Source organism: Nematolebias whitei, chromosome 23 (genome assembly GCF_014905685.2).
Source record: "Nematolebias whitei isolate Nwh7 chromosome 23, NemWhi1, whole genome shotgun sequence".
NCBI lineage: Eukaryota > Metazoa > Chordata > Actinopteri > Cyprinodontiformes > Rivulidae > Nematolebias > Nematolebias whitei.
In genome coordinates this window covers 6,206,297-6,218,709 of record NC_056520.1, presented here as the reverse complement: position 1 = coordinate 6,218,709, position 12,413 = coordinate 6,206,297, and positions in this window count along the sequence as shown.

Here is a 12,413-nt window from a genome sequence, read left to right as displayed (position 1 = left end):
ATATATATATATATATACATATATATATATATATATATATATATATAAATAAATCAACACACACACATTACATTATTGAACTTTTAGTTGTGTCAAACTTGGTTACAAAATTAAATCTTGGTAAAACCAAAAGAAAATTTAAATCGCTCCATTAACTCAAGTCAGATACCTGACATTTTCTTTTGGTTCATTTGACAGTCACTGTTTCTCTTTCAACACCAAAATTAATGATTACTGAGAAATGCTTTTCTTGGTTTTAAAGTTGACCATCTGTTATGAGACATCTGCACTAAGTAAATTTGCTAGGTTTTTAAGCAAAATGTGAGGTGATTAAAAATACTTTCAATTAAAATGTCACCGAGGGCCAGATAAAATGCTAACAAGGGTCAGATTTGGCCCTCTGGCTTTGAGTTTATTAGGATTACCTTTATCGACTTAAGAATCCCACATTTGGATTTCCTACTTTTATTCTGAAGATTTATCTTAAACAGTTCCACCAGCTGCTAAGTTAGTCTAAGGTCAAATGAAAAAGACATACTAGCATTTTATGTGAAACACATATTATGATCAGGTAAAATAACATTGACAAAAATATTGGAATAAACCTCCCTAAATAAATAATGCTGACAATACCAAACCTGTTGAAATTACATAGGAATGAAATTAAGACTAGCTGATCCCATCTGTTAGTTGGAGATCTGCAGCAAATACCTGCCTCCATCAGCAGGATCTGAGCCAATAAAATTTGTAAAGGAGCACCGCATTCATCACGAACGGTTGTAGCTCCAGACAGGAAGCACCTTTTATGTACAGACCAGCCGGCTAATGTGCACATGAATCAACAATACACACCGTCATCAGCTTCTGCACACACTTCATTTTACATATCGTCAGTTGTTTTTTAATTTTTATTCGGAAAAATGGAAATTCTAAACTAGCAGATGGTTCGTTTTGGTGACTACAGAGTGCAAACGGTATACCTCCTCATCCTCGATGTTGCAATGGGGACAAAAGCTGTGGTAGTTGTGAAGGCTGAAGATGTGTTGCCCTCATCTGCAATGCTCTGTGAGAGTAATGAAATCACTGCCTGGATAGATTGTACCTCTAGGCATATAGCTTGCAGCGCTCCGGAAAGTACGCTTCAAGAAAGAGTTGGGATTTTTAGGAGAATTTGAGGCTGAGACACACAGAAAATGATTATTTGTGTAATGATTGTAATGCGTTTATTGAGGGAGGGGAGCAAAGCTAAATTTCAAGATAGAAAAAAGGAAAAACAAATGATCAGTTTAAGTTAAGATGGAAAAGAATGCAACGCAATTTCAAACCTTTGCTCAAAAACACAAAGTGATTTATTTTAGTTTCCTCTTTCCATGGTGAAGGTGAAGGGGTGATCAGATTTTTTCCCATCTGTGTATTTGTGTGTATTCATTTGAAGCCTTGTCCAAATATCTCATGAACTAGTCAATGGATTTCATAGAGGCTCACAATGCAACCATTTGATGTACATGTACAACTCAACAAAAGTACCACATAAGACACATAATACGCCCGTCAACAAACTACTGTATTATACAATAATCTATGGCAATGGTACTGATAAGCAAACCACTTGTGTAGCATTTGACCTTGATTTGTGACTTTGACATTAGGGCTAAGTGATGAAAAGATTATGTGACATGCTGCCACCTGGTGAAAAAAACCCCATCAAGTTTTGTTTAATTATCTTGAGTGAATCAGACGCTATAGGCGGGACAAGAGAATGTTCATGGACGAAGGGGCAAGCTAGAGACTATGGCATAATCCAGCCGCCTTTCAACAGATGTATTGAATCTAGCCAAGTCGATCCAAATCAAGATGGCAACCACAACCAACTGCCTTCATGAACACAAGATTTGCTATAATTCAACTGAGTTTGCAGATATTGAGTTAAAACTTGGTGAGGTAGTAGCTGAGCACCATCCACAATACATTCATCGAGCACAAACAATTTGTACAAGGTCTGTTTTTTTAATGACACCGACTTTTGCAGTGCATGGTGTTAGTAAAATAGCCTCCCTGTTAAATTCTATTCAGGGGTACTGGAGGAGCGAGTCTGATCGTTGGTCAAACCTCAGATCCAGGAAGAACAATGTGGGTTCTGTCCTGGCTGTGGAATACTGGACCAGCTCAGGAGTCATGGGAGTTTGTCCACACAGTCTACATGTGTTTTGTGGACTTGGAGAAGGCTTTCGACCGTGTTCCTCGGGGTGCACTGTGGGGGGTGCTCTAAGAGAATGGAATTGGGGGCCCATTGTTACGGGCTGCTCAGTCCCTATACAAGCGGTGCAAGAGCTTAGTTTGCATTGCTGGTAGTAAGTCGGACCCCTTCAGGGTGGGAGTTGAACTCCCCCAGGGTTGCCCATTGTCACTGAATCTGTTCATAACTTTTATGGTCAGAATTTCTCGGTGCAGCCAGGGGGCAGAGGGATTCTGGTTCGGTGGCCTCAGGATTCCATCTCTGCTCTTTGCAGATGATGTGGTCCAGTTGGCGTCATCGTGCCTTGATCTTCAGCTCTCACTGGAGTGGTTCGCAGTCGAGTGTGAAGCGGCTAGGATGAGAATCAACACCTCCTAATCTGAGGCCATGGTCCTCAACCGGAAAAAGGTGGATTGCTCTCTTCAGGTTGAGGGTGAGGTTCTGCCTCAAGGGAGGCGCTTCGGGCATATCCGACTGGGAGGAGACCCTGGGGAAGACCCAGGACAAACTGGAGCGATGACGTCTCTCGGTTGGCCTGGGGACACCTTGGAAACCTCCCAGAAGAGCTGGAAGAGGTGAATGTGGAAAGAGATGTATGGGCCTCCCTGATCAAGCTGCCGCCCCCGTGAATGGACTTCGGAACTAGCTTGAGGAAGATAATGGATGGATGGACTTTTGCAGTGTACGGTGTTAGTAAAATATCATATATATATATATTGGCTATACCTGCTACAATCTACCCATTTTTTCTTAATAAAATGTCGCAAATCAGTAGATGGATTTTAATGAAACTCACAGAATATTATCACTGTATCCACAAGTACCAGTTTTTACCTTTTGGAGTCTCCCTAACTCAAAAATGGGACAGAAATGACTCCAACTCAGTCAATTTTACAAATTATTTTGCCAAGATTGAGTGTGGTAGTTGACAAGAGTCATTCAGGATGCAGAACCGAGTGCTACACATTGAGCAAGATCTCATATTAATACATGGAATGTCAAAAAATGTCATTCTCAAAGTTGATCTAAGCAGCTATTTTTAAAACTCTGGCATAAAAACTGTAAGGGAGTTTGCGTTTATTCAAGAAATATTAAACCTATAAGCATAAATAGATCAATCGATATTACTTTATTGTCCATAACATTCCATGAAATGGAGACTTATCTTTGACATCTGGCTCATACAAAACAACTCACTCTAAAAAGGCCATTTAACTTTTAAAAGGCTTTGCTAACCCAATAAAAACATTCTAAAATACATGATTTGATTAAAATTTTAAAAACATCTCATCAAACAATGGAGTGTCATGTGAGGTTAATAATAATAATAATAATGTCATCACAATGTCAGCACTGTATGTTTCCATACAATGGCGAAATTAGTCTCTGCATTTAACCCATCCACCACCAGGTGGTGCAGTGGGCAGCTATTGAAAGCGCCCGGGGGGCATTTTGGGGATGAGGTGTGCTGCCCAGAGACGCCACGTGATGTGCAGTGACTGGGGATCGAACCTGGGACTTTTGGGTCCCAAGCCAGCTGCCCTGCCTCTACACCATCTCGGCCCCCATATAAATAGGACCCAATTAAGGATGGTCACAGCAGAGGGAACAAATTACTTTTTGCACCCATTTTTCTTTATTACAAGTACCACCGATATAAAATAATAAAATAAGATAATAAGTAAATAGTTAATTTTATTGCTCATCTCCTTAATTCAGTTATTTCAGGGCGTTTATTCTTACAATTTACGTCACGTTACATACCAAGTTCACAACACTTGCACGCTCATAAAGAAAAGCAGCAAATTTTCTTGTCCACACATCCCGCAGCTAAACAGAGTAAGAAGAAGAGAACATCCGAGTGTGCACTGAATGTACGTCTCTCCGGCTCTCGCCTTTTCAGCATGAGCAGGAGCCGTCTCCTGCAGACTGCCAGAGCTCTGGGTGAGGCACTTCAAAGAGCTAAGAACAAGGTAGGCTGGGATGGAAACGGGGGGAATCAGCTCTTCTGTACTAATCAGCTAAGCACATGAAAAGGCACAGCATGCGAGTACTACACCGCCAAAAATATTAATGTTGATCGTAATTATAATGAAAAATATATAAAATTAAAGAGGGATGCGAGCCCCTCGTGGATACCTTGCAGCTCGCAAAACTTGCTAGAATTACATTCGGCACGTTGAGCAGACAATATGACGTTTAAGAAAAAATGAATAAAAGAAAAAGGAGAAATACTTTCATGCCATAAAACGTGGCCTTACTCTGAGTTTCTTCACTACGCATCTGTCTGGAGGCTTTGAAGAAACACAGCTAACCACTAGAACCAGATACTTTGAGCTGTTTCGGAAGTTGCTGTTTTTTTAATTTTTTTTAGAAAGAGCTTTTATCCTGGAATTATTAACTGCTGTTGACTATAGGGTAAGATTCCCAGGTTTTCAGTCATAATAATTTTCCTCACAGCTGATCATTCTCTCATCCACCTCTCCACACCTGATCATGGCGACTCCTCTGCTGGGTACTTAAACAGCTGACAGTCATTCGTCCGATGCTGGAACGTTACGGCACCTTCGGTAAGTTCAGTGATAGCCGAAAAACTTCTCTTGTGAATTTGTGACTAACCTTTTGACATTTTTTTTGTGATCTTTAAGTACGGCTCCTCCCCTGAGTTCTCCTGAGTCCTCCTCGCTCCTCGAGACCTCACCCCGTTATCATCCTGTTCCTGCAAACACCAAACATCAGCCTGGTCCAAACAACGAGCACCTCCAACCGGTCACTCTCTCCAACGTTACTCACCTTTCTGATCACGTCTTCGTCTTCTTTTGGAATCCAAGGACATTGTTTCTCCCCCCTCTCCAAAGCTACCTACAAACAATCAAAAGTAACAAAACACCAATCAGCCTAATTGATCAGCTTGACTTGGGCTGTATGATGATTATGTTTTTGGTTAAATGTGTGTATTTAAGCCAGCAGTATTTTTCCAGGACATCCTTGTAAAAGAGATTATTGATCTCAATGGATTTCTTCCTGGTAAAATAAAGTAATAAAATAAAAAAAACTGGAATCTCAACCCTTTCTCCATATCGCTCTTTGGTCCAGAAACCAAAATGCTCGTAGAAATCTAACACAAACACATAGTTTTCATTTTGTAATGCTGCATTTAGACATCAAATATAAAAAAAAGGTCTTATTTGTAAGTTTGTGTTGAGCTTCACAAGAAGAAGACGACGAAAAAGATGAAGACGAAGAATAAGAACAAGTAGAAGAAGTTTTTTTATTTTTAACAAAACTTTATTTACACAATGAGCTAACAACAGTGTTAAAGAACCATGATGATCTTGTATTGCAGTTCTCCCTGATTAGGAATGGTGCAAAAAACCTTCTTAAATCCACAGTTTCACAAAACTTTCCAAGTGTCCAGTGTCTCTGTGGAAGCAAAACTCCGACGCCAGTCTGGCCTTGACGTTGCACTTCCACAGAGCCACGGCATCGAGTTGAGGTCCAGCCTGCAGTCCGTCCCTGCGAGACAAGTAAACAGACATTTTTGCTTCGGCCACTAGAAAGTTTAAAATTTGTGATTTAAACTTAGTGGCTTTGCTGTGATGTTCTCCATTAATAAAAGCAGATTTGGTGAAAATTGTGTCAAAAAGGCTGAAGATCCTCGTCATTAGATTGAACAGAGCCGTACGCAATCTGTAAAAACATGAAAAACACTCAAAGTGCAAAAATGACACTCGTTTAAAACCTCAGGATTGATAACCGACAAAAAAAAGAGTTTGTTGAAATGGCGCCATGAAGGATCCTCCATTGAAGATCGCCGGTCCGTTTTTTGTTGTTGGAGGTTTGTAAAAAGTCCTCTACTGGTGCTTCTGACCTCTGAGCTGGTCGTCCCATACGCTGACAGCTCTGTTGTGCAGAGTTCTCGTGTTCAGGATCTTAACATGAGTCTTCTAAAGTACTTTTGGACCCGTTCTGCACAAGTCTATCTTTGGGTCTGTGTTGCGTAGTGGAGGACCATTGTCTTTTGCAAAGATATCCAGGTGGATGTCCGGGAAAGGGTCCATTGTGTCAGGCGGGCGATTACCCGTGGAGCACAGCTGCAGGAGACGGTTCTCTCCAGCTGTCACTCTCTCCTTCACCAGGTCCAGGAAGCGCTGCACCAGTCTGGCAGACCGGACCACAAGCAATGAAACCACCTCTCGGACGTTGTAGAAGTCTGGTTCAGCAAGAACAAGATCAAGAAGAACAAGAAGAGAAATAAGAACAACAAGAACAAGGAGAAATAAGAACAAGAACAAGAACAACAAGAACAAGAAGATATATAAGAAGAACAAGAACAAGAACAACAAGAACAAGAACAACAAGAATATGAAGAAAGGACCAAATATTTTACTTAATTGGTATATCCATTTGTGCTTTTTACTATGAAATTACAATTTCTTGGTGAATGTGAATTACCAGATTTTACTCAAAGAAAATACTTTGACTAATTTGATGTTCAATAGGATGTAGTTTCTTGACAATTGAATATTTATACAAACTACACATCACGTGCCATCATGAAGCTATGCGTCTTAATCGAATTGACTTTCTTCTGTCTAATCAAAGTAGAACAAGCACCTCTTCAAAACCTTTGATGATGTTGTGGACCTTTCAAATGAATGCGAGCCGTGTAGATTCAAATTGGACGTTCAATTTTTCTCCAGCTCGAAAATAGAGCGGGTGGATAATCACCAGTGCCTTACAAATGCTAGGTCTCAGTGTCTCTAATGATCAAATCTATGTGGAGCCCATTATGCTGCTATTCTACTGAAGCTTCATCAAATATCCTGTCAGAGGCATCTGAATATTAGGATTTCAATTACTGGTTAGATGCGTTGAACACTGTAATAATGTTGAATCTGTGTGTGGGTGGGTGGGTGTATGATGGGTGAGATGCAAATTCAGCTGTTACTGTCCATCAAAAACCCATGATCACAAAACCATGGAGTATTTAGCTTGTGGACACCAGCAGGAAATAGATAAATGGAGCTTGTAGCCATCTTTCTTTAAATAGTGAAATAAAACAATCACAGCAAATATGCCCAGTTTATTGGCTGCCATGCTGATTGTAGAAGTTTAAAACAATTTAAAGTTGAAATTGCTTGGTAAAATTGGAAGAGGACTCGTGTTTGAGCGGACAAAAACACGGCTCATTCATGCACCAAATAAAGACAGCAATGTTTTTGCCCATTATTTTTGTGCATGTTTTCATCAAGTATGGTGCAAAAATTAAAACTTACAAACCAAACATTCGCTCTTCTAATCCTCAGTACATTTTTAAACATAATGCAGGGCTATGTAGCGTTTTTATATATATCTATATATATATATATATATATATATATATATATATATAGATATATATAAAAGACAATTATGATTGTGTATCTAAATCAAGTTTACGGAGAACCACAAAATCTACTGGATGAATTACATTTATACATGAAATTAAAAATGTTTTGTTGCTTTGTGAAATTGAATTGGGGGGGGGGGGGGGGGACTTTAATTTAGTTTTATACAAGAAAATTAAATTTTCTGGTTTGTAGAAACATGCAGACTATTTGAATCATCCCTATATTTGTGAGAAAAGTCAAATAAATTACCCAATTATTAGAGATAAATACTAGGGTGCCAGTATGCCCTCCTCTTTTGACTGACACCTCATTTGATCAATTGGTTCGATCTATGATCTATATAATATTGATCGAGTGTTGTGTGTGTCTGGGGACATCCACAACCAATCAGCTATGATGCTTGTTTTGATAGTACAGACGTATAGCCAATCAAAATCCCGTCACATGGATATGCAATGTTCGCGGGCAAAATATATAATAGAGGCAGCTCAAATAATTAACTTTGCCTTAGATAAAAGAGAAGTAATCTTTGACTGATTAGTTATTGTTTAGACTGTTCATTGCTGTTTTAGTAATTTCTTAACATTTTCAAACTAGTTATTCCTAAAATTGGTTCTTTTACTTCAGAAGTAGTACAGGCTCTTTTAAAACCATTAATGTTCACGTATAGAATGGTGTTGGTTTCTAAACAGATCTTCCTGAGCCATAAATACATTCAATGAAGCCAGTCAAGGTGGATTCTAATAGAATTGTGATTTTGTGAATTTTGCGAAGCAAGAGTTTGTCCTTGACAAGAGAAAGTTCACGAACGTGCGAACAAAGACTATACCATAATACATCCCACTTTCGACACACAACAAAACGTTGGTCTGCACTAACCAGTTGCTTGATTATTTGTAGTGAACTCCATTATTAAGTTTGAAAACAAAAAAAAATATCTGCCTGTAAATTTGACAAACTTCCATACTGTATTGTATGGGCATAAAAACACCAGAGAACACAAATACTATAAAGATCAGTGCTATATGAAATTTATTCATGCTTTTGTTCAATAAGTTTCACCTTAAGAACTTCTCCAGCTCTCACAGGCACACTAATACTCATAGTACCCCTGTCTTTGTTCTCCTAACCCTTCCATACCTCCCGCATTCTATTCCCTCCACCCCACTCTTAAACCCAGCTTGCCTCCAAGGGATCGATTGTACAACAAACTCAATGAATTCGTCGGCAGGGCCGGCATTTCCTCTGAGACGACCAGTTGTTGTTCTTGAGCTTTAAGCGAAAAGGCAATGGGGAAGGAAAAGATGGGAAGAAATGATGAAAAAGAAGTAACGTTCAAGATGCAGGAAGGCAGATGAAGGAGCACCTTTTGAGACAGTGGCATATTTAGCAATGGGCTTTAAAGAGACTTAGCAAACATAGGTACCACAGCGTGGAGTCTAAATGAAAGGTGCCAGACGGAAATGAAAAGGGGCAACAGATAAGATAAGTACAATAGAGCGCTGTCTTATAAACATGTCTCGATGCCATAAACAGATAATAAAAAGAACAAGCTGATGAAGCAGTACTTTTATTTTCTTTGACAGAGGGGTGTATCTGGATTATTATCTTTCGAGATGAGTTTAGAAACCCTCCTTACAAATACGCTGACACCAACACTACTTGGTTGAAGAGCTTAAAAGTTTGTTACAATTTTGTAACATTGGCATGTACTTTCCACCATCAATCATTATGTTTTTAGACAGTAATACAGGCCAAAAATAACAGCAAATAAAAACATTTTAGTAAATGTTTGACATTATCTGTTTTAAACATTAAAAAGGGAGCAATGCTGGAGCAAGATATTCAAGTGGGCAGGCAGTGCAGAGTTGAGGGAGCAGTTTTATCTACGACCAGCCGCAATGGCAAGGGCAACCCCAATCATTTGAGGAAACTATACTTTAAAGTAATGTAAAAACCAGAAAGCATAGTTTACTCAAATGATTGGGGTGGCCATTTTACATATATATGGTGGTGTGCATCTTGGATTTTGATTTGGTACCCTAATTTTTGATGGTGACCTCTCTTACTCCTAGATGTAGCCACACACCAAAATGGAAATTGGCATGATGCTTTTTTCCAAGCTGTGCAGCTCACAAAACTGACAGATGTACGTAATGGCAGCCATCTTGGATTTTTAAAGTGGCAACCATATTTTCAAAAGGAACGTTTCTCTTTGTTCATAGATGTAGCCACGCATCAAAATGGAAGTCGGTACCCAATTTGTCAAGCTATTATGCATGGATAGAGGGCATTTACAATTCCACAATTTCACTCTGTGACAGGACAAAAATTGTTATAACTCAATTCTACAGAGAAATTGGGTTCCATGAGGTACTCAATGCATGAGATCTTCTACCAAAACTTAGAATTACCTCTTTGAGTCAAACATGTCTATTGGTATACAAATTATCTCATAAAGAACAAGATGCATATACGTATATCTTCCCATTTTCTTTTTTGTTCCTTTTTAATTTTTGGAAAATACTCTGTACATCAATACCCGAATAACTTTTGGAGTCAATCCAAATCAAGATGGCTGGCTACCACAATTAATCAACATCAACAAATGACTATACAAGGGGTATCCAATTCTGGTCCTCGAGAGCAACTATTCTGCATATTTTACTTGTTTCCCTGCTCCAACATAACTAATTCAATAGTTGAATTCCCTCTTCATGTTCTGCAGAATCCTGTTAATCATCCATTGATTTAGACATCTCCTGAATGCCCCCTAGCTAAAGGTGCTGCAGGTGTACATGGCTTGCCATCTGTCTATGTAGTCTGTTTTTTTCTACTTTTTTAATGAATGGATACTCCGTGCTAGTTTATGATCACCAGACTATCTGCTGAACCTGATATCCTGATACATGCTCAATAATCCAGGTAGAAAAATACAAAAAAAGTTCAATCTGGTCCTCTGGACATTCAAAAAACAAGAAAAACAAACAAACAAACAAAAAAAAAAGCAAAAGAAACGTTTCGTCTCTCATCCAAGAGACTTCCTCAGTCTGAGGTGCTGTATTCAGCTCAGTCTCTTAAATAGCACCTTCTCAGAGTGGATCAACCAGTTTGCTGCTGACAACCAAAACCAGCTGCTGAACCTGATCTTAACCATTTTCCTTGAATCAAGTAAATGTACCTTCGGAGGCCAGAAGACTTGTATCCCTTTGCTCCTGTCAGGTGTTTCTGCCTACCTCTGTCATAAACAGGCTCTGATTCTGCTGGGGAGGTGAGGAAAAATCAACAGACTTTTAATTAAATTCATAAGATTTTTTTTTTTTTTTACATCTGTTGGAGCAAATCTACTAATCCTTACTGGGGCTGACAGACTTTATCTGCATTTTATTCACTGACATTCTATGGGCCCATGCTACACAGACCTGGTACCCAATTCTGGACCACAGACATTAATCCCACGCCAGTCCTCAACTCATCTCTGTTTGGGTGGAGTGAAACCTGGATGTTTGTGGCAGTAGGGCTGTGCACCCATGTCGGTGTTGGACCCAGTTCTGACAAGGATTGATCTCGTCAATGATAGCTCACTAACAAACCATACGTAAGCTGAGTCAGGGGACTTAGGGGTTAGTCTGCCCATAACTGTGGCTGAGGTCGCCGAGGTAGTTAAAAAGCTCCGCGGCGGCAGGGCTCTGGGGGTAGATGAGATTTGCCCTGATTTCCTTAAGGCCCTGGATATTGTGGGGCTGTCTTGGTTGACATGCCTTTGCAACATCGTGTGGATATTGGGGCAGTGCCACTGGATTGGCAGACTGGGGTGGTGGTTCCCCTCTTCAAAAAGGGGGACCGTAGGGTGTGCTCCAAATATAAGGGCATCACTCTCCTTAGCCTCCCTGGTAAGGGCTATTCTGGAGTACTGGAGATACAAGTCAATGCTCTTATTTTAAATGCCTTATTTACCTTCTGTGACTTGGATTTTATGTCGGTGACTGCCACCTGGCAGAGCGTCATGAATCCAGCTACTTCTCTGATTTTTATTTTTTACTCTCTATGTTTGTAGTTTAATGCACCAATGATTTCTGTATGTGGTGGAGGAGAAGCAGCTGTTTGTAGGAAGAAATTCACCTGTAACCACCTTCAACTGACTTTTATTCAAGTTTTTAAACCAATTTTTAACTCTGAAATGATGTTTGAGTTGGGTCGCTCCCACCCATTCTATGCGCGGTTGTCTACAGACCTCTGAAATATAAGGATTTTATTAAAGACTTATTGGATATTTGGCAGGAATTATTCCGATATATAATAATGTTTTAATTGTCGGTAATTTTAATATTCATGAGTGCTGGCATAACCAGGCCTTGAATGGACATATTTCTGTAGACCTGTCTGACACCGTGCTGCCCTACATAAACCCTCTAGATCCCTCAGATCTAATGATCATTTGCTTTTGTTTGTCCGGCAGTTTAAACTGGTCCACAGAGGTGATTGGGCCTTTTCAACTGTAGCTCCTAAACCATGGAACCAGCTGTCTGGCTCTTTATATCAGACAGGCTTCAACAGGATGTTTTTAAACATGCTTCATAAATAAATTTGATTTAATTTAATTTAAATCAGGTGTGCTGGAGCAGAGAAACCTCTAAAACATAGATGATTCATTCAACCTTTATTTAGACAGGTTAATCCCACCGAGCCTCGAGGACTTAATTACAAGAGAGATAATGGCCCTCGAGGACAAGGACTTGACAACCCTGGACTATACCTTAGTCAGTTTTACAGTTATTGTCCTA